The sequence below is a fragment of the Lonchura striata genome, chromosome 10 (assembly GCF_050655825.1).
Source record: "Lonchura striata isolate lonStrDom1 chromosome 10, ASM5065582v1, whole genome shotgun sequence".
In the NCBI taxonomy this organism is placed as follows: domain Eukaryota; kingdom Metazoa; phylum Chordata; class Aves; order Passeriformes; family Estrildidae; genus Lonchura; species Lonchura striata.
In genome coordinates, this window is record NC_140712.1 from 12481316 (window position 1) to 12493540 (window position 12225).

Here is a 12225-nt window from a genome sequence, read left to right on the forward strand (position 1 = left end):
CTACAGCTTTCCTTAGATGCGATAATAAAGGCAGAATGTCTTCAACTTAAACCAATTCTGTAAAGTTATTTAAATGCCAAGAATGCTGATGAGATGACAGTGGGCATTTCAAAACTTTAACTAATAATAATTACATGTCTTGGCTCTTCTAAAATCCCAGTGGACACAATTTACTGTGTTAAATGTCTGAATCCCTTTAGGAAAAAAAAAAATCTGTCCCTCTGTAGGTTAAAATCATTGGAAAATTCCTGAGAAATCAGAGATGCCCTAATACTTTCATGACTGAATTTAAATCCCCACTAACTTGTAATGAGTCTAAGAATTTTTTTTAATTATATTTTGTGACATTGTTACTGTAACAGTTGCTTGTCATATTTTATAATCACACAAGCCAGTAGATTCCAGTGTCACTTTGAAGGGTGGCACAGAATAACCTTCCCAATGCATTAGTTAAAGCATGTCACTGGCAGCTGGGAGAGGGCTGGGTTTCTTGTTCTTGCTCTGCTTTTTTCACGTATTCTGTTTTTTCACCTCCATAACCTTGTCTGATGGGCATCCCTCACATTTACAATGCCTGATGTGCTTCCTGACATCTGTTCAATTTGATTTTCTATAATTTCCATTGATGCCCCTGTTTTCCTGCCATTAAACTAGTATATTGCCCAGCTGTATTCTGGGTCAAGAATGGGCAATCTTTTAAATCTAGTATAAGGTGAAATATTACTGTGGGATGGGAAGGGGAGGAGGGGGAAGACAAGGATTATAAAACTGACTGAAGGGCTGTCTGTCCTGGAAAGGGAAAGTATGTGTTTTATCTGGGAGAATGGGAAAGGGGGAAGGTGCATGTATATTTAAGGGAAGAGTATAATATATTTCCTGGCACTGGGAGGCTGTGCCTCACCAGCAGCTGGAATTCCAGGGCTGCAGTTGAGATGAATGCAAGCAGACAATATCAACCTTCCTACCCCACAGTGACTAGCCATTGACCTTAACCCTCAAGGAAAGGGGCACTCTCACTAGGGGAATTGCATGCTTACTCAGCCCTAAGCCACATCTGAGCCAAAGCTGCCAATTTTGCCAAATTATGTGTGATGCTTTTGAAATGTGGACTATTGTCCACCAGGGACTAAGCTGGAATGACCGAATTCATTTCACTTAGGTTTTCAATGGCAATAACATTATTTTAAAAAAATACCTACTATAAAACATTTATCATTCTGATTTTATTCATCTTTGTCATTTACTTATGTTTCATGGTAGTTTGTAAAAGGCAGTGAAGTTAATGTCCCATTACTTCAAACCCCCAAGGTTAGATTTTCAGGCTTAAATTGAATTTAAAAACCACATGTATAGTTAATTCATACATTAACAAAATTTCTATCTATCACAGGAGCTTTGAGTTTTTGCAGAGTTTTTCACATTTTACTGAAGTCATTAATAGCTGAAAAAGACTCGGAAATGCCTCTGAGCAATAGACAAAGAAATGCTTCCTTAGGTGAATCTGCAGCATTCTTCACTGCTCAGGATTGCAAAAAAAATCTTAAGAGCTCAGCTATCTTTCAGTCAGGGTGCCAGAACTGTCAGAGCATCCCTTAATGGTGTTGCTAGGAAGTGTGATAACACAACGTTTAGTTAGTAGGGTGATTTTTTCTTTTTTTAAGAAAACTAAGACACAGACCTTTGAACTAAGCAACTTGAAGGCCTTCTCTAAATCAACTTTTTGAAATACTGGTAACTTGGTCAGGAAATCTATCATTTTCCCCTCCACTGAGAAATTTTTAGAACTTTTCTGTCACATTTTCATGCAGACAATAGAAATTGCTCACAGGAGTTAATGGTCCTGGAGGAATAACGGTAATGTGTTTTGTATTAGTGTTCAAATAAACCCAGACTTTTGTTTTTAAAGCAATGAGGCTGTAGGAAAATCCCACTGCTTACTCGGTTTTGAAAAGAAGTAGAAAATGCCCAGACAACAAAAGCTGTGCTGCAAAGTGTGTCCAGCAAAGGTGGAGAATGACTGTACCAAGTATTGCCTGGCAGGGCTCAGCTGGGAGTCCCCACGCGTTTGGCTGCTTGCTTCCCTTGGAAATGCCCATAAAGCTGTCTCTCATCTTGACGAGCTGCAGAATTAGAGACAGCCTTTAACTCTGTCTTGCTTCAACACTCTCTAAACCTGTTTGCGGCCATACAAGCTCTGAGAAATCAATTATTTGATAGCCTATTCCTCTGTGGTCAATTGCTTGCAGCTCAAAACTAACTTTTGGCAGAGCTGAGGATGAACAGACATAAAGGCAGCCAGCCCAAACATTCCCTTTGAACAAAGAATGAAATATGAGAAGTACCCTGAAGTAACCAAGGGACCCAGAATGATCTGTGTTTAAAATAAACAAAAAAAACTTGGTCTTCTCCAAAAAATTTGCTTTTCCCCTCCTACAAAAGGCCACACTTTTGTCATATACTTTTCTTTCTGGAGACTTCTCTTTGCTCAGAAGCAAAAAGTTAATAATGACCCGGTTGACACCCAGGCACTTGCAGGTCTGCTTGCACAATTAATGGAAATATTAACATCTTTGTAGATCTATTGTCTGTATGTATATTTTCAGAAAATTGTACTTGAATAAACTCATTTCCATAGTATCTTGCCTGTTTCCCCTTACCAGCTATGCTGATTCCTTGCACTTGTTTCTGTTGTGCTTTTTAGAATCTAATCTCTCAGTAGAAAGGTGTATATAACTCCTTATGCTATTCAGCTTCTGGTGGTGAGAACACTGCTCAGGAGAAACAGTGCCCAGGCCACTACCCCTGTAAAAGCTACAAAAGCCTCCAGTTGTGGCAGGAACTTTTTGAGAACTGATGGCTTATCTCCTGTATACAACTCTTCTCATACAAGGAGAAAAAGTGTAGAATTTGTGTGTTTCAGACAAATGGAAATGAAATATTTTGATTTGTATGTATAATTATTTTAGGTTTTGGAAGAGAAGTGGAAATAACTTACCTATCAAACATTTTCCCTTCAGTTCATCTCAAAGCCAAATTCCTCTGTAGATTAGTAAGGGTTAGAAGAAAATGAATTTTGCCTCTTGCTGATAATCATGTTCTGTTCTACATTATTTAATGTTGTGGGAGGACTGAAATCTGTCCTTCCCCAGTTTGAAGCCCCTTTGGCAATTACCATGAAGCTGGTCTTTGAATCAACTGTGCCATAGGAAAGCAAGTGTGGTGTCAGGCTGCTCTTCATGTGCTGAGCTGGCATTGCTCATCCTGGGAGCATCAAGAACTTCAGCAATCAACAAATGATCTGTGAAAAGTCCCTGAGTTTTGCTGTGTGTGCCTTTAGTCTGTGCACTGGGCAGTGACAGTGTGTTAGACTTTGGATGTGTTGAGGGGGTTGTGGGAAACTCTGGGTAATGGAACACAACTTCCAGTCAGGAAACACATTTTTGGGAAACCTTGGAGGGCAATCTTCCCATGTCATTGAGTGCTGCAAGCCTTACTGTTCAGATGGTAATATTTTTTCTTATTACCCTTATAATAAGGGTATTTTTAGTAAAATTCTTATCTACAGCTTAAAAAATTAAGCTAGAGAGTTGCAGTAGAAGAAGCAGGGGAATGATACGAAGAAAGTGTAATTTCATACCCATCATTTTTCATCATTGAGTTAGGCTGGCTGAAAAGCTTCTATCTATCCCCATCAGAATCTCATTACAGGTCAACTTGCAAAGTAAAGTAATACTCAGTTAAAGTAGAAGTGACAGAATTTCTCAGCTGGCAGATGGCCTGATTCCACAATTATTCACCTTAGATGGTAGTTGTGAATAATATCCAAGAGCCTCTTAGTGATTTACCAGCAAAACCTATTCATTGACACAGCTATGCTGATGAAATGTTTCTTTTCAATTTGGAAGCAAAGAACATGCAGTTTTCTTGTGTATTTGATTTAGATTACCTGAGAAATAGTGAAAATGGACAAACCAGGATGGCCTTGACATGATTCTGAGCCTGTTATCTGGCCTCTGAGTGGAACCTGAAGCAGATACCAAAGAAAAAGAACCAGAACAGGGCAAGCATGTAGTGATACTTCACTAAATGGATCTATTCTGCTATGGTTTGTAGCTTAGAAAGGCTTCTGTGGTATTTTTTCTATTCAGTAGCTCTCAATGCATTTTCCTTCCATTAATTTTCTTTGTTGCACTTTGACCCTGTGGGTAGCTAATAATCATAATTTCTTAGTCTGTGTTCAGTCCAGATGAAATCTGCATTAAAATAATGACAATGAGTCTGCTTAAGTATATGGGTTTTGGATTTTTGTTTTGGTTTTTTTGGGGGTTTTTTTGAGTTGTTTTTTTTTTTCTTGACAACTGAATTGTGCCCTCCTAGAAAGATTCTGGGCGAAGATCCAGGAAGATTGGAACTGTAATGCATCTGAATTGTTCTCCAGCACTGGGGAGACTGCTATGCATGCATAATTACTGGGACATTTTTAAATGGGTAGATAAACCTTACATTTTTGTGTGCAATTGAATCCTAGCAAAGCATAGTAAGCAAGGGCTGGGGGGAAACATAATTAGCAGACATGGTACTTTTTGAACCTGTGTTCTCTATTTTGAGGAAACTTTGGTATAATATTTCAAAAACTAGAGAATGTCATCTTAATCACTTTTAAGGAAAATCATGCTTCCAAGGAAAATAGAGAAAAGAGGGAATGGTTTTTAAGCACCTAAGGTCATATTTCAAGGATTGTGACTAATACTGTTTTTTAGTGAGTCCATTTTTTACTGGTTAGATTTTGTATATGTGTGCTCATTGTACACACAATGATTTTGATAGCTGCCTGCAGAAGTTCCTGCCTTTGTAGACCCTTGCTGATTCCCCCAGGTCCAGTTCCTTCTCTGATGTTTCCCAAGAGCATTCCTGTTGGTGTACAAAGCTGGTTGCTTCCCCAGAGCTCTCCAGCTTCCCCACAGGATTACAGCCACTTGTCTTTAGGGTTCTGGCTGACTGAAAGCATTCAAGTTCTACATTCTGCAAAAGTTCACTTCTATTGTCTAGAATCGCTGTTTGCTTTCCTTGGCCTAATACTTCAGGCACAGATTGGTTTTTCTCACTACTCTAATTTTGGCTGTAGATGAATTGCCTCTTCCTGGAAAGAAATAAAGATGAAACAATAATAATCTTTCTGTCACAAAAGAATATAGTTTTGGGGACTATTCTTGCAGACAGAACAGGCTATTTTTTTAAAAGAAAACAGACTGTCAGACCAGTGTATTAGCTTCACTTGAATCTTTGCCATTCCATGGCATTTCTAGAAAAGGCAGAAATGCTAAATTTACTGATGTTGCTTAGTGTTTCTTAGTTCTTAGTCTTTGGTGCTATTCCTGCAACCATTTGAAAATATTTGTCATAAATACATTTCATTTAATTTCTTAACAGTAAATTATAAAAAATGTGAGACTCATCAGTTGTGTCACCTTTCTAAAATAAACATGACCTTCTATATTTTCTTGAGAAACATGCCTTGTTACTAACAGATCTCCAAAACCTTTCTATCTCTAGAAAGCCAGCATAATGGGGAATGTTGCCTTTCCCAGTGTTTGTTGTTTGAGCTCATGGTCTCCCATCTTCCTTCATGAGTAGGAAGGAGGTTGGCAGGGGTTATCTTCTGCATGGTTCCAAGCAATAAGCAAGGAGTATTTTCCTCTTTAATGATCACATTACTGTAAGACAGATACTTTAAGTGTTTTCATTTTCCAGGATATGGCTCTTTCATTGCTTCCTCTTGACAGTGACAATCCCCTCTCAGTCAGGAAATGCAGTGGTTACACAGCCCCTTTTACAATATGGTAGTTTTGAGCAGTGACACCCCATTGGAAAGGGAGGGTTTGTAGTGAGCCAGTGGTGGCAATGTTGAGAAAACAGGGAGGTGCCTGAGCATAAGAAGAAATTCGGAGCATTCAATTAAGAGATCTTGTGGTGCTGCTTCTACTTTTTAAGGCAAACAAAATTTTAGATAGGTGTGCATGGACAGACCTTGTACCTTGTGTGTCACTGACTCCAGTGACCTCCCTGCTCCTCAGTGGATGCTGTGTATCCACATCACATCTCCCAGAAGAAAGAATTTTACAAGGAGCATTAACGCCACTCACACTACAGCTCCTTAACAAGTTTCTCAGGCAAAATTCTTCCTGATCACCTTTTGCAATGTATTCAAATATTGGTCTGAGGAAAAGCTGAACAGTGAAGTTTGTTTCCATTCCTTCCTTGCGTGTATTTTTTGGGGACATTGAATTTCAGGCATCTAACTTGTTGACCTCAATTTCAAGTAAGGAAATCTCTGCTGACACTATCCAGTCTGAGCTATTTGTTGTAAAAATGATGCAGTTTTCATTTTGTTGACCTTATTTATCATAATAAGAGCAAATGCAGTCGTTTTTCCTCCATTCCAACTTCATAAGCCCACACAATTCCTCTTTCAGCTCCATTTGAAATCAATCTGAAGAAATTTATTTCAAAGTCCAGTGAATTTAGTAGGAGTTACTCCATTGACTTTTAATGTGCTCTCAGGTGTGCTGTATAATAGTGGCATGACCACACCTGAAATAGAAAAAACCTAAAAACCTAATTTTAAAAATATGCAGTAGGATGATAAACTTGTGATTCGAATGAGATCTATCCTGTAAGGAGGACTCTTGGGGTAGTGTTTGCCACTATTTTAAGTGTACATGGCCCCCACTGAGGAAACAATCTTATTCAATCAATCCAGTGAGAGCAGAATCTGAATCCCCAAAGGCTGAGATAGGCCAACTATAAATATAAAAAGCTAAAGAAAGTATTCCTGAACTTCAAAAGGGAAGGCAGTGGATGGATTCTTTCAACTCTTTTTAACTTGCTTAAAGTTAAATTATGTAGCCTGTTGCTCCAGTACCTTTGAAGTGCCTGGGGATGTCTGTATATGTAAGCAAGTATTGAAATTTTAAAAAAACAGAAAAACAAGATTTGGCTGATATTAGTTGTCAAAGTGGGTTATGCTAAATTCCGTTAGTATTTGAGACAAAAAAAAAAGAGAAAATATTCACTGTAAACTACTTGGAGTCGCCTTTTCAAATTAGAAATTAAATTTGAAGGCAATTTTTTTGTGCTTACATATTTAAGACCTTGAGCCATTTGCAGACACCATTATAGCACAGTTTTAGGGGACTAGAACCTTTACATCAGCTTCACAAAGACCCAGGTGCTTGTGTTATTCCCTGTACTCAGTGTTTAGTGTCAATCCCTTTTGATTTTTTTCTTTCCTGTGCCAGGCCAGGGTGTACATAACTGCATCTGCAGATTCATTCCAAAGCAGCCATTAAATTAGTGCAGTAGGCAGTTGTTCCTTCAAACACTAAAAAGATGCTCCCTAGTGAACAGGGCAAATGTCACCTGTATTGGATCAGGCTATAGGTTATTGTTCCTTCTGCAATTAAATACAGACAGCCTTCAAATTCAACCTTATAATGGCTGATGTGGAAATGGTTGTGAACATGAAGTGCTCAAACAAGAGCACAGATAAATATCAGTGCCTGTTACTGGTTTCAGGTTGGAAGATTTTCATTGGTTTTCTTTCTCAGGCCTCCAGGTCTCTTAAAAACACAAACTTTAAGAAAACTTCCATATTACTTGCAAAATATGTTCTTCAGACAAATAAATAAGATATTCTGTGTTGTTTTAACTGGTGAAACAGCAAAAAAAAAAAAAAACCTAGTAAGGTTTTCTATAAGTTAAAATGCTAGGTTAATTCTTGTGCATGCAATCAATTTCAGTTTTCTTGTGAGTCATAGAATCAGAATATGCCTTGATGCACATAATCTGCTCTCTCTTCTCCAAATCCTGCAGAAGAGAATGAACTTGACAATTTCTCCTGTACTGTTCTTTAGCATATGTAATCAAATTTTGCTCTCTTTCACATCTAATGGCTAATAATATAAAATATCACAAAGATATAACACACTGGAGTAGAAAAAAATTACTAAAACAGACCAGAATAAACAGAAAACACCTTGGTGAAAAAATTTTATCTACAGGTGGTGTATTTGCATGATGAAAAATTGACCACTTTTGTTGTATTCCTGGCATTACTTCTGTAAGTTTTCCATGAGCAGAGTTGATTAATAAAAGCAATGTGAGGGAATATAAAAAATATTCCTGTTAAATTTCAATTTCTAGAACCTCTCAGCCAGTGGCACTTGCAAAAGAAAGTGTGGAAGTGTTATTACCACCTGCTTCAGGAGAACAATGTTTCCACTTATTTTATTGAAATAGTTTCAGTTCCAGGAACTTTCTCAATTTTGTATGAACTGGAAATACGTCCAGGTTGATCATACCTCTACACCTTATAGTCTTGCTTTAGCCACAAGCATCAAAAAACATGAAAATAGGAAGGAGAAATATCCTGTTTTAAACAAGTTCTAGTTTGAATTCTATTGTATTAAGATCTTCAGCTGATTTTTCATTAATCTCTTAAAGAATAAATTAAAAAATCAAAAGTCTCTAGAATGTTTAATATTTTCCACAAACAGCTCTATATCGTCCAAGGTCAATATTTTTGAGAGCTCAGCACAAACAAAATTCAAGCACTTCTAATGTAGAGCTTCTAGCAGAACAGAATAAAATGTTGCAATGTCTGAATTCATGTTGAAATAACTTATATTCCTCACATTCAAATGAAACATCTTTATGTGAAGGAAGGGTTTACTTTTATTGGCTAACCAATGGAAAACTCAATACATTAAAATTAAATAGGATTAAGGAGTAAATTTTAGTATGAGAACACAAAAATCCTCAGGGCTTAACCTTGGAGTGATTGTGTTTCCACCTGCTGGAAGCTGATTTTCCAGTGGGCATATACACTCTCTGGGTAAGGACAGGTTAATGCCCAGCTGCAGAGCTGCTGAAGGGAAAATAAGTTTATTCTTGTAAACACAGCAATTTCCATAAAACCACATGGCTCACTGAATGTTTGTCTAATACATGTGGGGAAGCTGCAAAATGCAGCCCTGAGGCAGCAACGCTTTAGTTACTTCACTAATGCAGCCTGTTAAAAAGAAATAAAAATTAACTTGCCAGTGATTGCTACTCGACTTTTTATAGTTGCTGCAGATGCTGTGATATTTTATTTTTGCAATTAATAAGCTTGAATCAATTTTTTAAGCATCTTACTCTTATGATTTACAGGGGATATTGAGCCATCAAAGCTATCAAAAGCATTAATCTTTAATACGAGGGCAATTCAGTTATCTTGCCAGAAAGTTTTAATTAGAAGGAAATTCTTCATCTCCGTGATGCTTAGCTGTATTAATCTTTCTGCATCAGTGTATCAAGTTTTGGCTGCAGGAACAATGTTTTAACTTAATTAATTCTTTATGAAAAAAAGTTGCTCTTGAAAATTGGGCTTAGATCTTGCTTGCTAGACAGCTACTCAGAGTTTCTCCTGCCCTTAAGTAGAAAGTTACTTTCATAAATTGTACCAATTTGAAAAGTTGAATGAGGTTTTCTGAAAGCTTGTGCTGATAACCTTGGAACTTACAAGTGGATCTTCCTGTGCTGGCAGGACAGGGCGGGGGGAGATGCTGACCCTTCCAGGTGGGCTCCCCAATCAGCCTCTCACAGCAACAGGACTCTAATCATTGCTGAGATTGGGACTGGGGTCTGCAGACACCTATGAATGCAGGAGGCTCTCCAGAAGTCATTACAGCTGTAATAGTCAGAAGTGGTAGTGCAATTAGTTTGTTGGGTTTTTTTTTTTTTGGGGGGGGGGGAGGTCAAATGATACATTATGAAAATGAGAAATTTTTTTTCTTTGATTCCAGGAAAACATTTCAGATATTATTGTCAATATATTATTGCTAAACCTTGATTAAGATCATTTTTACAACACAAAAACATATTTCAAAGTTTCTAATTTGTTCTAAATTACATTATATAGAAGCTACTATTTCTCTTTAGTAAACCAATTGCATAAAACATAAGAGAACACTTACATTAAATGAAGGAATAAAAGAAACTAATTCCAGGCATTTAAAGAAGTTCACAAGGGAAAAAGGTCCCCAATCTAAAAATGGTCTAATTCTCACCATATGTTTATCTGCTTCTCTCAGTAGTAGATATTAATTGTAATTGCTGATTTTACAGTAAATTGTTAGCGTATTCCTATCTAATATTTAGTATCAGATGTGTATTTCTTTCTAAATGCTTATATGCATCTCTTTCAAGTGGCAAATTTAAATGTTACAATTTTCCTCTTTCTGATCACCTTCCAACAGTTAGAACATAGAAACAATACAAACGTTCACTGCAAATAATATTTTGGAAAACACATTTTTAAATGTTTGATAAGGAATCAGGAGGATTTTTGTGATGGGAAATTTTTAATTATTTTCTTGAAGAATCACTGTCCTGAGAAATATATATTCCACGATATTTCTTTCAGAATTGCCATATGCTATATTATTCTTGCTTCATTATTTACTATAAATACGATTCTGGCATCTGCTTTTTTTTTCCCCCCACAGTATTAAATTGTACCTTTCCCAGATGATGAGAATTATGCACCATTACTCTGTCTCATTCATTTCCAAGCCCTTCCTAACTTGATTTGCCAGAATAGGAAAATGGAGGCACATGTATTTTTCTCATTTATGTAGTGGTTTGGAGAAGCTGAAAATTTTAGGAGTTAAGTTTCTGCTTTTCTCTTTGATTTAGAGTAATTTCTTGGCTCTAGTCTCTTCATGCAGGATGTGCTTATGCAAGCAAACACATCTATTGTCCTGCACCAGCAGAAATGGTTTCACTGTGTCAAATGTAGTTGATATTGCCAACAGAACAGCCCAGTGTAAGCTTTCAAGCAAGTGGCTTTAAGCTGTCATTCCAGCACCCAAGTATAGTCTCTTAAGTATAATTGGGGATTTTTAATGTAATATGTTTACAATATCTTTTGCTTCTTCTTGGGAGGGAATCTTTCCTTCAGACATGAATGTCATGAATCTTTCTGAGCACTGAGTTACAGATGAATAAAAGTTTGATAGGCACATATCTTCCAGAAACTATTATGCATTAGTGGAATTATGAAGAGCAATTAAAACTCAACTTGTATCTAACTTTTTCAATTTTTTTTTAGGATCTGTTCAGAACCCTTTATATTTCAATTAATGAATGTTTGCTGTTTAGCTAGCTATTGCATTTCAGATATTGCTGTCATTTGAGCACTAAAAATGTCACTGAAAAGTGGCAGTGGGTCAAGACTGATTTATCTATATTGTCCTATATTTTGTCATTACTTCACATCAAGATTTTTGAAAGCAACCATATCTGGGTTTTGCCCTTGAAAGGTTAGTACTTGTTCTGGGTAATCCCATTTCAGCACCAGTTTCTAAGCCCAGTATGTTTTCAGAGCTGTGTCTCAACAGTGTGTCATTTAAAAGCTTGCTCAAGCTTCTGACTGTGTGGTCTGTCTTCAAGAAAAGACCTGCCACATTTCTAGGAAATGTACACTCTTTTTGAAGGATACATCTTGCAAATATAGTCCTGTGTATTCTGGCTAGAGAATGCCAAGACCTAACCAGGTTTCTAAGTAAGGAGCTGTATACACCACTGCTGATTTGCCATCACTGTAGCAATACATGGGATTTGTACATTTTCTGGCTCAGACTGCAAAGTTCAGTGACTCAAGAAGTCTCAACTCTTTTCCCTTCTAGAGATGGGCCCCAGGTCAGGGCTGAAGCCTGTTGAAATAGCTCTTCAGAAAGGCAGCTGCTGTACATTGCCAGTGCTCTCTGTAATGTATTTGCCTGGTGGATCAATGGCTTAGATTTTCAGTGTCATAAATCTGGAAGTTCAACAGCTTTCAAAAGCAATGCATGCACTTACAAAAAGTAACCTGATGGTTGAGTAGAGATTTCAGTAATGGGATCAACAGTACTCATGGAAAGCAAAGCAACAGAGAAGGTATTTTTAAGCTGAAGATATCCTAGCAAAATAAAGCATTAATCAGATATGGCAGAGTCATATAATTAGATTACTTGGTTTTAAAATGCAGCCGTGAATAACCCAATACTAAACATTTAAACTTCATAAATGACTGTACTAATACGTACTTGCCAAAATACATGGCAATGATTTTGCATGTGTCAAATACCAATAACCCTGAAGACATTTATATGCCATCTGAATAGAAATTTAGCTCTTATATTT

At 37.1% G+C, this 12225-nt stretch overlaps 1 protein-coding gene across 5 annotated transcripts in view; it reads left to right on the forward strand.

The window, feature by feature from the left end:
• Positions 1-12225, forward strand: part of WDR72 (WD repeat domain 72) — a 209292-nt gene that overhangs the window by 152711 nt on the left and 44356 nt on the right. For all 5 annotated transcript variants that reach the window (XR_014957601.1, XM_085588730.1, XM_085588728.1 and 2 more), the window contains one exon: positions 1-12225. This exon is cut by the window's left edge; it is cut by the window's right edge and continues 44356 nt beyond it. The gene's annotated coding sequence lies outside the window, so the exon portion shown is untranslated.